This window comes from Rhamphochromis sp. 'chilingali' (genome assembly GCF_963969265.1).
Source record: "Rhamphochromis sp. 'chilingali' genome assembly, chromosome: 20".
Lineage (NCBI taxonomy): Eukaryota > Metazoa > Chordata > Actinopteri > Cichliformes > Cichlidae > Rhamphochromis > Rhamphochromis sp. 'chilingali'.
The window spans coordinates 17308023-17322654 of NC_137947.1; the positions used below are offsets into that span (position 1 = coordinate 17308023).

General features: G+C 40.8%; 1 long non-coding RNA gene across 1 annotated transcript; it reads right to left on the reverse strand.

Annotated features, from left to right (window-relative positions):
* Positions 1-957: 957 nt before the first annotated feature.
* Positions 958-1622, reverse strand: LOC308388459. The gene is made up of 3 exons (XR_013970100.1): positions 1436-1622; positions 1224-1341; positions 958-1134 (listed from the first exon to the last, which is right to left on the reverse strand). It is a non-coding gene; the product is annotated as an uncharacterized lncRNA (long non-coding RNA).
* Between the last annotated feature and the right edge of the window lie 13010 nt (positions 1623-14632).

The following is a 14632-nucleotide window of genomic DNA, read 5'->3' on the forward strand; positions in this document are numbered from 1 at the left end:
CTCCAGCGTCAGCCGTGTACGACCCAACTGCATAGGCTCCTCAGCGGCGGACGCCGGAGGAGACCGTGCGCGGGCCGGACCGGGAGGAGGAGGACGGAATATTGTGCGCACCGCGGCGCGCTCAGCACTTCCAGCACAGACCCGGCCACCCCTCTCCCACTCACGCTCGCGAAGGCGATTATCGATACGAATAGCCAGATTAACTAGAGCCTCGAAACTCTCCGGTTTGTCACGAGTGGCGAGCTCATCCTTCATGCGATCGTCCAATCCAATGACGAAAGCCCCGCGCAACGCGTCCTCACCCCACCCCGTCTCCGCGGCTTTAACCCGGAAATCAATAGAAAAACCGACCGGCCCCCTTGGCGGAGCCCGTGCGGTTGCCGCGCGGCCTCATCCGAGCGCAGGGGGTGGTGAAAAACCGCCTTAAAATCCTGAACAAACTGCTCATACGTGACAGTCTCCACGGGATGCAAAGCGAGATAAGCCTCGGCCCAGTCCAAAGCACGATCACGAAGGGCACCGATAACATGAGAAATCTTAACAGCATCATTGGAAAACGCTTGGGGATAACGCTGAAAAAGCAAAGAAACCTGAATCAAAAAACCCCCGCAACGGCCCAACTCTCCCGTAAAAGGCACCAGAGCCGGGGGAGCGGGGTCACGAACAGAGCCCACACTCAGTGAGGCAGACGGTACGGGTGGGGGAGCAGGAACAACGGGAGCAGTAGGAGGAACTAGCCGAGCCAAAGTCTCTTGAATGGCCGACAGGGTCTCATTAACTCGGCCTGCCCATTGCTCGGACGCCGCCAACTGCCGAGACAAACTAGACAAAGACTCCTCGTGTTTCTGGAGTAAATCGCCGGACGCGGGACCTGTGTGTTCTGCCGAATCCATCAAAAATGGTCGGAGTATTCTGTTAGGTTAGCTGGATTACACAGATGGATTACGTGGCAGAAACACACACGGACGCAGAATAGTTGGTGATGCAAGTTTTATATATACACAAGTAAGGGGGAATATTTACAAGGGAAAGGGGCTATATACAGTGATAAATAAAAATGTGCCAGCAGGAAAACACCGAGGCGATGAGATGGAGCCGAAGCATACAGGTAGGTAGCAGACGCACCGGAGCTACCTGACAACAGGGAACAAAACAGGGTTTATGGCATACCGTTGATAGCCGAACGTTAAACACAAGTGGACGGAGAGAGTTGGAGAGCTTACTTGACCACCCAAACCACAGCCGCTGCGGTGATCGCCGCCTGATGGTACGTAGCACTCCGTCGCGGATCCAGAATAGCCAACACAAAATCCTAGGTAGGCGGGCAGGCGATGGAACAGGCTAAGACAAAGAAAAGTAGGCGAAACGTGGATCCTTTAAAACATACAGCTCCACAGCGTAAAATCAACAGATGCAGCCTGTGCTAACTCGTTACCACTTGTGACAGCGATAATACTCCGACACCAGACGTCCGTGACTCTGCTCCCTAAAAGCGCTCACTGATGACGTCCGATGCGTCGCAGGTGTGTTGGAATGCCATCAAGCCCCGCCTCGCCTACCTATAACCAAAAGGAAAACAAAACCCAAACAACAACAGTACACCTACCCACCACCTCCTAACAGATATAATCTAATAAGAGTGGTTAGTTGCTGAACTCACAGAATTCACAACACCGCATAAGATTTCAAACTACAGGAAAATCAGTGGAGTTATAAGAGGCAGACAACGACACACACACCCCATGCATGCTATTGCTATTTATTGTGGATTAACCTGTCAAGGGCAAGAACAAAAGAATTCTGCCTCAAATACAGGAAATCATAGCTTTCCTGTATTTCCTACATTGTTGGCATACATGCATAAAAGTTATTGAATAGTGTTGAAATAAACTGACAGAATTGTGAAGGATTAAAATATTCCAAGAGCTCAACTTACTCCATCTGAACATGTTTCAATCGTGTTTTATGAACACAACATGCACAGGTTTACTGAATATGAAAAGGTTGTGTTGATTTAACTCAGGTGTTTAAGTTTCTGCCAAAGCAAAACATTTGTGTGCAACCAGTGTCCACTATTGAATCAAGTAAATCCAACATGTTTTTTTTAGTGCAAAAAGGAGTTACGGTACCTGTATTCCTACACAATATTGTCCCGGGAGGGAGAAAAACCTTCTGGTGAAGTTTTGGTTGATTTTTGGGTTTTGCTTAACACTAGGTTGATTTTATCAGTGAGGTTTGGATTGTTTTCTTTCTCTAAGAGAGAGAAAGATGGTTTTATGCTTGGACATGCAATGGGCCCCAGTATTTGTTATTATATGAGTATTTTATTGGTTACGTTTGTTTTTGCTTTTGTTACAGTGCACTGAAATAAGAACATCTGAGAGGTGTGATCCACCGGTGGTGATATTTTGGTATTTTGTGAGTTCCTGATTTAACAAATCAGCTCTTTAATCCAGGCCTGAGAGATAGAACTTTAAAGCGCTATAAAATATTCTTACTGGAAACAGTCGCAAAGTATTTTTCTCCATGATTATAATGGGCTTGGAAGAGATTCACTTATATGGGACATTGATCACATGAGAAGTCCTGAGCCTAAAAGGATTGCAGCGAGTCAATCCAGTCCAAAAAACGAGGAACTGTTTTCCTTTAAAATGATGACGTCATCTTGCTGGTGATGGAGGCTCAACTAGGTTGCGCGTGAGACTCCATTATCAGCAACTTCTGGTATGAATGTGTGTGGATGTATGCATGTAACTGGACTGTGATGGACTGACGACTAAAAGTTTTAACTGACTTGATACTGAGACAAAAAAAACGGTACTGACTTTAGGATTAGTAGATGTCCACAGACAATTCACCCAGCCTGTAAAAGAAGGGTGGATGTTTTGTCTTGCTTTGTTTTGTTTTTGCAAGAACAGAAGGATGACAGGGACTGAAGGAGGAGGCTGTAGCTTCACAGGAGTGTGAACTGCAGACTTAACCCTTTGGTTGCTAATTTTGAGTTACTGATGTTTGCATTAAGAAAAGTGTGTTTTAGTAGCTTTGTTTCGATTAATGTATCACAGTATATTGTTGGGAATGTTAAATGCTAAAGGGAAGAAGAGGGTTGATTTCACTCATGACTGAACATGTTATTATTAACCATAGCAGGCCACTGTAAAGAGTCAATTAACTTTTATAGAGGGAAAAAAAAGGCCAAAAAACTCTATTAAAATCTAGGCTTGTCACATTCAAAATGGAGATATGTAATAATAAACACTGGTCCCCGTCTTTTGGGTGCTTTCATTGAAATAGTCAATAATTCAGAAAAGTAGAGATATAACCGACAGGGGCATGTGATAGGAGGTGGTGCTGCACAAGAACAAGAGCAAAACAAAGAAAAATTATTGTGTTTATCTTTGATAAATTCAAATTAAAATGTACCATTACACTCAGAGGATCAATATGAAATTCAATATATGCTAATTTTGTATGTAAGTACATGACTGATAACTGTTCTGTCCTGAGCTTTTGTTTTTACAGCACCCACTTGACCACACCAACAGTTTCTCGCCACCAAAAGGGGGCACTTGCAAAGAATAGGGAGGAATATCATCAAAACTGGGAAAAGTAAGCCCCGAAGGGGGTGATAACACAATAAATTTCACGTATGGTCAAATTCTTAAAATTTGACCCCAAATATGAAAAATTCTACAAACATTTAGAGACAGAGTGGAGTTCTAGATAAACATAATGTCGCAAACCAAATAAGGATGGAGCATTGTACGGAGCCCCGCAGGGGACATGGGAGAAAAAAAAAATTAAGACGGACTTTTGCGAGATCTCGCAAAACTAACTCGGGATCTCGCAAAAGAGACTGAATCTACACATGTTCGCTCTTTTTCTTCAAATCGCTTAGAAACGCGCTATTTAACATCATTAAAGTCCTGGTTAAGGTTAGGTTTAGGGCTGGAATACAGGGCTGGAACGTCTATTACCGCGGGAGCGTGATTGCACTGGATTCCAGCCATAACCTGCCGCGTATCATAAGAACGCCGAAGGTCTCCTTTCACGTTCCTCAGGAACGCCGCGGGACGAGACAAAACGTCGACATGTTACGCCTCGGGAGTGAGAACGCTCTGGAGTGAGAAGAAATGAACCAGGCCACACTGGATTACAGGGTGTAGGTGAGCTCTTTATTCTAAAGAGCTCAACAGGGGGAGTGTGAGATTATAATATTATTTTATGCCATGGTAGACCCCTAATTAAAGATTGTGAATTATTATGTAGTTTTAGTTTGCATTATTCTCCTGAATTAGAAGAAGGTGATAACTATTGCATTTGTTAAACTGATTTGCATTACATTAGACTGCTGATTTATTGTGAATGAATGATATTGTTTTATGATGCATTATACTGCTGAGTTATAAGAAATACTGTTCGCAGAAAGTCATCGCCTTGTTTGTCTGATTAGAAGAGAACAGAACATACTGGAGTTTTCTGCCCCATCTCAGCAGGAGCAGATAAACAGGGAGCCAAGGTCGTAGCTTGTGAGAGAAAGAATGTGAATGTTTAGGCTTGTATGATAAGGTGGGGGCCACTAGAGGCTATAAGAGTTTGATCAATGCTCCACCATTTTGAGATCTGATGCTGTCTGCGTACAGTGTCCATCTCCCATGCGTGTGATCATTAAAATCATCGTTTGACTCAACCCGGCCGGACCAGTGTGGTTATTTTGGTTTTTCCTCTTGTATCCATCCCCAAAATTTGAATCCATAACAATATTATAAAATTCTGCTGTTTTGCTTTAGTCCTGCAGAGGGCAGTAGACCCCAAAGGATCAACGTGCGTCTCCTGTATGGGACTCTGTGTGTGTGTGTGTCGGTGTCATACGACTGTACAATATGTGTGTGAGCAGTGTGGAAATGCATATATGTATGCGTTATTATGCATGTGGGCATATTTGCATTTGCATGTCTGTGGGGCCTCTTTCTGGTGACTGCTCATCCGTACAGCTGTAATTGTTGTGACGCATTATCTTCCTCATTAGACGGAAGTTTTCCTGCTGCTTCGAAACAAGCAGAAGAAGGCTCCTGCTTATGCCTGCTTCTCTTTCTCAATCCATTGTTGGGCTTTCTGTTCCCTTCACCTTATCCCTGGAGCTCAGTGGCATGGAAGTGTGAAACATGTCCACATCAAAGAGGGTGCAGGCCAGCACTAATCCGCAAATAATGACGGGCAGGCAGGGTTGAGTTTAACACACATGTCCCCTTATAATCTGGGACGGTATAGAGCAGTCCCTCATGAGGTTGTCGTTGTACAGCACTTCTACTTCTGATAAAGATGAGTTAGAACCGTCACGGGAGTCACAGAAGGGAAACGGATTTCAAGACACCTTTAAAAAGTCGGGTCTTATGTTTTGTTATTTTGTTGAGGCTGCTGAGTGTGAAGGCTCACACACACACACACACACACACACACACACACACACACACACACACACACACACACACACACACACACACACACACACACACACACACACACACACACACACACACACCTCTACCTTTTAACTGTCAGGTGGACAGGCCCTCAGGGGGAATTCTTCCAGACTCACCTGTATTGTTTCTTCTGCTCTTCCTGTGTGAGAAGTCTGTGTTGTTTGAATACAATGGGGTCAGGGAAATCACAGCACCTGTCAGACAGGCACTCCATCATTGTGACAGGGAGGACTGGCAACAAATGGCACAAATGCTCACAACCAAATAACCCCATTTTCTTCCATTAGAGAGCAAAAATGTATATAGAACCTTGATTAGCAGAGTACGCTTGATTCATATTTTGCACTTGTCCCATTCTCTTCATTACAGGTTTTCATTTTTGCAGCTTAACAAACCACCTTGTCTTTATCCTGTCTTTGTGTTGTACAGAGACAAACCTGTAACAGCACATAATTGGATAATAAGTTGTCAGCGCCATATTTACGATTTTAAATCCCCAGTACAGGTTTTTCGGGGTTTTGGTAACAGCTGGTAATGTTTCTAATTAAGCCAAAAACAAATAAATTAAGAAATAAGTCCAGCCACTTGGGGGCAGGGGAAACAAGTTGCAAACAAAACATTGACAAATCATCATCTTTTCAACTGATATAACAAATTCTTTTCAAAGATTTGGTAATTTACACAAGGAGAAGTGACAGAGCAATGCTGACGGTCATGTGGCTGTCATTTGCCACATCTTGAAGTACAATGTTTACTCTTTTAGCCTTTCTTTTGGTCTCTTTATGACCTCCCAAGGGGAAATCTCTGGCTCTTTAATTGCTGAAAGCACCACAGTGTTCACCAGCTTTGTTGTTAAGCATGCTTCCCTGCAATTTGATACTTAGCAAATAAAGTAGACTATGTTGTATTTATTAACTTATCGAGGCTGAATAAGATGCAAAGGCACGGAGTTACTGGCAGAACAGCTAACAAACTAGGCATAGTTTAAAACTATCATAAAGCTCAGCAAAGCAGATCCAGGTGATAAATTTGTCATTTTTAGTTATTACAACTATTCTGCAAGACAAGATGACATCATGACATCAAATCACAAGTTTGAAGAAATTTAAAATTAAATATATGATATTTTTCTATCCCATCAGTCATTTTAAGTCCTCTTTAAGTCTCAAGTCTCCCATTTGTCCAAACCCCAAGTGCCATCATTGTTTAGTACTACTCAGCACACCCTGAGTGATGGGTCTTCCCCATCAAGGCTAGCCCAAAGCAAATCCATTCTGGAGATTCTCACTGTTACCTTATCCTGTACCATCTCCTTTGCACCCCTCTGTCAATCAGCCTGCCAGTCCAACCTTCTTGAGTTGCATACGTTATGATTAGCAATTTCTGCCATTATGTATCCTTCCTACATAATTCATACTCTTGGTTCTTTCCAACTGTGGGATGGAGAGAACATGAGAGGGGAATCCCACCCTTCTTTAACAATCCTAGAGGCCTTGTCTCAAGTGAAAAAAATAATGTTGCATTTTTAATTATCCAACTACTAGATGATTTATAATTGATGAGGGTATGATTGGGGGCTTGCAGGTTTGCCCCTCCACTGTCAAGGAAATGAAATGGTGCGGGTCAGCTGCGTATGACAATTCACCATCACTGGCTAAAACAGGGCCAGCATTTTCCCTTCCCTCAATTGAGTCTGCTCATTCAGTCGTGTTGTTTTACCCTATTCACTGTTGAATGTTAGTGTCAACCTGACCTTTCTGGGGTTGGTTTAAGAGAAATGTCCTACCTGTGTAACCACACTTAGTACTTCTAATGAGTTATTGGCTTTGGTTGATTCAAATGTTCTATCTATCTATCTATCTATCTATCTATCTATCTATCTATCTATCTATCTATCTATCTATCTATCTATCTATCTATCTATCTATCTATCTATCTATCTATCTATCTATCTATCTATCTATCTATCTATCTATCTATCTATCTATCTATCTATCTATCTATCTATCTATCTATCTATCTATCTATCTTCATGTGCAGCTTATACACCCAACTATATTATTTGACTAAAGAACTGCCAAGAAAACAGGTCAAAGGAACCTAACATTGTTCTTGTCTTTGAGGGGGATGTTTAGAAATGGGCAAGTAATTCTTAATCGCTGTGTTTTCATCTCCAAGCAGGACAGTAATGACCAATTCTGAGTGACTGACCATGGGAATGAGCACAGCTTAAATCCCCTTCATCCTAGTCACTCTGTGTGCTTTAGTTTGATTCCCAAACTCTACACACACACACACACAGAGACACACACACACAGGGTTACAGAGTTGAATCTGCTTTATGGCGTAGCCACCCTTTGATTCACCGCTCAATGAAACTTGTGACTGTTTTAATTAAGGGGAAAGTACACTGACAGTGTAGCACACGGAAATCCGCCACCATGCACATAAAGGGCGCTAATGCTTTTCTTCCTGTCAACGCAAGGCTGGCCCCCTTTTGTCGCACTGACCATTCACTTCTCATTGATTTTCTTGCCCTCTTTCTTCTGTTCTTAAGTATGGCATTGCATGAGGTCTGTTGCTAATGACGGGAAAAACATATTCAGGGCCCAGCCAGGTGAAAGACTTTCATGTGACCAGTCGGGACTGACATTTAGTGAAAACACACATTTCCTGCTTTGTTTTGTGTTCTGTTTGGGACAGTACTGCCACAGGGGATTCTTTATGGCAGCTGAAATGAACAACACAGGAAATGTGTCATGCTCTTCTGTTGTTTTGTGTGCCTAAGGGCAAGAAGAGGTTTCCCCTATTATTCTGCAGGATAAAATTAGAAAGTATCCTCACTCTCTATTTGTCTAATTCTGCATGTGAGGTATTAAAAAAATACAACTCTCTAATCAGAATAATGTTTGGGGTATAGTGAGGAGTTATACTTTTTGGTCATCAACCAGCATCCCAAACAGCTGACAGCATCCGTGGGTTCTCATGTTAGTCACACAGGTACAGTTCTCTGTCGTCCTCGTTGTGGTATTTTGACAGATGTTTGACAGAGGTTTGTGTATGCTGATGTGTGACAAGTCCTCTCTTCCTCTGGGGATCAATGTCTGTCCTGTTCTCTCAGTGATCTGATGTTTATCTGCTGGTGATCAGTCACACTGCTGACAGCATGAGGGTTAGTGTTACCATCCCTGCTGCCTCAGAGTGGGCATTTAGATTCAATACACAGGACAGGCAACAACTAATAAGAATCAGTCTACATGTGTTAATCAAATATATGCCAGTATGTGTTTGAAAGCTGCACAGTGTATGCACGAGTGTGGTAAATGACATACAAACTTAACACTACCTGGCATCTATCAACAAAAATCTGCTTTATTATATGAATTTTAACCTATGAATTAATCTACTTTGAATAAATGCTTACAATCAAGCTGAGATTTTAAATAATCTTCAATAACATGTTTATTGCAGTGTTTTGACAGTAAAAGGAATCCTGCAAAAACTCTTTAAAAAGATTTATTAATTGCCTTGCGGACTCCACCATGCCAGCCCAAAATAAAGCCTCTACAGTGGAAATGGCCTCTCCACACTTAAAATAAATGATTGATGATGACTGCCTACTCAAAGCCAATGGGCCAAATTTTTGTTCTAAATGCAGGTGTCAGTAATCCTCCTCTGCCTCTCCAAATGAAGGTTTTAGCCCGAGGAAATGCTTGACCAGATTCTTCCCTTGCTGCATAGAAATGGTGTAATCTCTCAATTTTTGACACAGCAAATAAACACTGCACAGAAAGAAAGCCTTGCAACTTTATCTCTTACTTCCCTCTACATTGTCTTCTTGACAAGTTTCATGGGAACCTCTCTGAGGAGAGAAAAGAGGAGACATATTTCTTAGGTAACAAGCCCAAAGGGGCTATGCCCAGGGATTGAAGGTTAAGTGCATGTACTAATACTCACAAAAAGCAACTTAAAACCAGAATATAATGACCCTGCATATACTTCCTCTTGACCTTCCATTTGGTCACCATCCCCGGCGTTAAATAGCACAACTACCGTGTTATCATCTTACATAATTTGGAAAGGCAAAATGAAAGGCCCATTGATCACCTATGTCCATTATGTCATTCATAATACTGTAACTACAGCACCTAATTGGAGGTTAATGTCTTTTAAGCTCTCTCATAAATTATTCCTTCAGAAATCCAAAGTCACACTAGTAGGCCAACCTTCATTTTACTTGGACAAACTACCTTTTCTTCAGGAAATAATCACGCCATGGCTCCAGGCTTTCAGCTGTAAACCTTTTCTGTGGTCCTGTCGGCACACTGTGCATGAGAACACATGTGAGATCCCAAACAGCACAGACATTGTCTAAACACTAGCATATTGGACCCAGGTTTAGGAGACTCATATGCTAATACTCAGAGGGCTGCTGTTGCTAACATACAAGAAAAGTGTGTGCAGTACTGGTTTCACCAATCCATTCTCTCCAAAAAGATAGTTCCACTTTGTTGCAGATCTCATCCAGACCCACAAAACACAGAAAGCAAAACCCTTGTGGTTGCCTTAGTATCTGAAATCCAGTTGGGTGTTCTGTGACATTCAGGCATTCAACACTGTCATCTTTTCATAGTTAAAATTAGAACTACATGAGCTCCTTTCAGTCCTGCCAAGAACAATTTCTGATGAGCAGCCATTGATTCAGTCTATGATCGCAGACTCTTCTATTATGTGTTTGGTTTGATATGCACAGTTGTGACGATGCACCATTTGAGTCTGATCTCCAGGGCCTCTCAGTTGTTACGAAAATCAGTGTGTGCATACACAGGATGAGAAATATAATAATTTTGTTGTTGTACATCAGAGACTACTTTGTCCACTAAGGGAAATTGCAACAATTACAGCACTTCCTATGTCAGACATCTCCTTTTACTGGATTATGTTAGAAATGCTTTGCCCCTAGCCCTGACATGGTTTGGTAGAGAGACAGCAAACTAAAGCCGAGGTTCAGCAGCATCAACGTGATTAGACCTGCCATGCTCACACCCAACACCTCACTCACCCGAGCGAAAAGATCTGAAGTTTACTCAAAGTGAAATTTAATCAGCGTAGCAACATAAAAACAATTTTGGTTCTGCGCTTCCCTGGTTGTTAATCGAAGTCCTTAAATTCTCTTTTTGCCTTCCACCCCTAAGGGGCAGCAGAGACCTGTGTTAACTCAAGGTAGCTCATCTTTGAGCAAAGACTGTCAAGTAGGGCCCTCTGTTTTTTTTTCATGATCATGAATACAACAAAAAGGAACAAAGGACCAAAGTTCAATCGGTTCAACTATTAAAGTCAAAGTATTTATTCATTAGTCATCATAGTGAGTTTATTTATATGTATTTATCTCTATATTCTGGTCTCCAGCTAAGAACTAAACTGAGGTTTACAGGAAGAACAAGTAAGGTAAGTTTAAATGGAAAACAAATCTTCTTTTTTCTGTCATACACACACAAGCTTCATTCAGAGGGCTCATTGTCCTTTCAGTAAACAGGTTGATATGGTGACACAGCTGCTGGGTGGGCTCTCTTCTGTAGAACTGGAGGGTCCTTGGTTCAAGGCTATCAAATTAAGCATCTTTGTGAAGTATTTTGTTTTATAGACTATATATAGTCTGTATATATATTTACAAAGCTTTGTTGATAAACAGAATGTGGCAGTATTTTGGGTCAGGCTGTGGGATGCGACATAGATTAATAAAGAGGTCTGCAAAGGGAGAGGGTGACGGTGAGGTTAGCTAGAGGGCCAGCGCTAGATGAAAGTGGGAACTCTCTCCCCCAGCTGTCAGCAGTTTTTAATGTGAACTTTGCTATTGATTGGCAAAGTTGTCCAGCCAGGTTCTAATGCCAAACTTTTCTGGTTTGGGGCTTCTGCTTTTTCCAGTGTTGGGTGGATTGTATGGTGAGTGTTAAGAGTGTCAGGTTTGTCGTCGTCAAAATGTTCGGACTTATGGTCCATTCTATCATCACGCTTTAATGTCAGTGGCTGAGCCATGTGTTGGATTTATTTATGGGTGAAAAAACTGTGTTGTTTCATTTTTCCCCCCTAGCTGTGGAGTGGGAGTATATACTGTAATTTAAAACTTCTAGACTTCAAAGTAGCTCCAAAGAGCAAGAGTGTTCACTTAACCTATTTTACTCCACTGCATGTGTGTGAAATCGGCATCTATATTTATCTCAGATACAAGTGAGGTTCCATGTAGAATACAGTAATCTTTAGCCTTTACAAAGCACTGTAATTGAATCAAGCCACGATCTTTCATCCCTGTAGTTATTTTAAGACATGAATGACACAACAAAAATTGAAATGCGCTCCCTCTCTCCCCCTTTCCATTTCAACAAAAGGTCAGAAATTCAATCACCACTGCTGCTATTGCTATAATAATATATGTATGGGAAACAGCTACAGTTACTGACCGCCAAATTCTTTGGCTGCCTGTGGTCATTTTGCCTTGCCTAAGAACAGAGGCGTTTCTTACTGAGGTTATTCATTAATCCCAGCAGGCTGAGAGTACGAGCACACGACACCAACAGATTCTTTCATTCTTAATTCAGTAACTGTGTTTATCCTTGTTAGCAGAGTTTGTGCATTTGAAGAAATCTCTTATTGTTGAGACATTTATTTTGAATGCTTTTTACTTTTAGCTTCTTAGTTATTATAATCTTTAAAACATATGACATTGATAGATAGTAGCACGTGACATTATTAAATGTACTTGTTTCAAGTGTTTTAAGGCAGCATTTAGACAACATCTAATCAAACACTCTGAATATAATGTTAATATAAATGCATGATACACACCTTTTGTTTCTCCACTAGTGTGTGTGTACAGTATACTGAGAAAGATGGAACAATGGCAATCCTCCCTTTGTAATAGTCAATGATATATTAATATAGCACATAGTGCACATTATATAAACGGTAAGCCAGAAGACACATAGATGATCAGAAATCTCATTGTGAGCATCTTAAACACTGACAGCTATTTTCATTACATTATTCAGCATCATATTTATTTATGTTGCTAACACTATTAGTGAGATTGTTTCATGTTATAGAATGCAACATGAGTCAGAGGCAGTAAATGTGGAGATTATTCAGGAAGATATGAAATAAAAATGTAAAGAAGTGGCAACAGCATGACACAGAGTATGCATGAGCTGCAAAGGAAATGTGGACTGGGAGAATGAGGTGAAGGAGGTAAATGGAGGAAGTGGAATACAGTTGAAATAAGCAGCCTCATTAATGCACCGTCACAGCTTTCATTAACTCCCAGGAACAAGGTGCACAAATATAAACCAGAAAGAAAGAGATGTAAAAGAAAAAAAAAATTACAACAAACCAACTAAATCACAGTCAACAGATTAGGAAAAACTTAACTATTGAGATGATGTGTTTCACTTTACGTGTGGCAGTGTATTAGCTTGTTTGTCAAAGAGAACCACAGAGCAGCTTGCGATAAAAAAAAAAACACTGAGCATTTCTCTATGTAGAGTCTTCTTCCCTTATAGGACACAATAGATACTGTCTATTCTATACTGTCAGATACTGAATTTAAATAAAACAGTGCACACTTTTGTAAATGTCATAAAATGTGAAAAAAATAAAATCAATTGAAATTAGAAGGGGGAAAAAGCAAAACAAAGCTTTGTGCAAGTATTTTATATGATGTTCTTCTTTCTTTGCTTTTGTAATATAATTTTTTTTAAAGTCGTCTTTTGCAAATAAACTGTTGCAAAGGAAAGACAAATGCTTCCTGTTGTGATATTTTTTGCCATTGTGCCTGCTGTTTCTTGCATCAGGCATTTTTAAACCCTTGCATCTATTACCTTTCACCGGGTAAATACCTAATGCTGGAAACATTTGTCAATGTATGCAGCTGGCTGAACAGAATAGATTATTAGGAAGTGAGGGGAAAAACACACTGCTTCTCCAAACAGCACAATGCTTACCATACAAAGTGTGTTTCTTTGCCTCAGACATAAAGAAGCTGTGGCGATACCAGCATTGTCCATTTGCTGGCATAAATCGTAACTCATATTCACTAACAAGAATATTAAACATTTAATTATCTAAATACATTTGGACCTACTGTGTATTAGTCAAGACAAATGAATTATTTACAGTTTTTAAAGAGCAGGTTGAAAACACGGTAATTACATGGGAGACCATAAACATTCAATAAACATCTTAATTGTAACCATTGGACCAGAGGTTGTTTTGTGTCTGTTTGTAAAAGGTGGAAATGCTTGATTGTAGCGTAAAGAATTTATGTGGTTTGTATTGTCTTGTTTACATTGAGTCTCATTAGAGATTTATAGCTGACTCAGTGTAGCTCATTCATTCAGAATGCGGGGTCAACATAATAGGAAGGAATGAACATATTTACTGTAAGTTACTAATGAAGAGTACACAAATACATGTTACTGAATGGCAAATGGGCTCAGAATCAGAAAAAGAAACCTTGTGGCTCCGTATACCTGTACACTGGCTTTTTCACTGTTTTCCTGGGTTGCCTTAAAAAGTTAAAGGTATAAGTTTCAAAGATGTTTGTTCTTCAGTCACTGGAAAAATAAGTTTAGCAAATGTTATTTAAACTGTACAGTTTGAAAGTTACACAATACTTTTCTTGATATTTAGCACAATTTCAGTTTAATGTTACTAGTGTATGAAACAGAAAGCAAGTAGAGTCATGACCATCTTGCAACAGCATCACATCAGCTGCAACCATACACCTGTATTTACTTCAAAAATAAAAAAGTGTCATTTGTGTGATTTTGTACTGATGCAGTTACTTGTAAAGTCTGTGTAAAGTCTGTAGTCCGCAATGTTTCTATAACCTATGCTGCTATAATCCAAAAATATACACCTGCCAAACCTCCCTCTATGGTGGATGTCTCTCACTTTCTGCCATGATAACAAACATATACACTCACAAAATGAAAACAGTAACGCCAGTGTTGTAGTTCTGTGATCAGCTGGGTCCACTCGAGTCTAAGTGACGTAAAGTTCATCATCAGACGGCGGGCGCAAGGCGCTGAGCAGACATTTGCATGCCTGCCCTTTGTTGTGTGTGTGTGGGACTGTGCAGACTCATCCACAGAGGC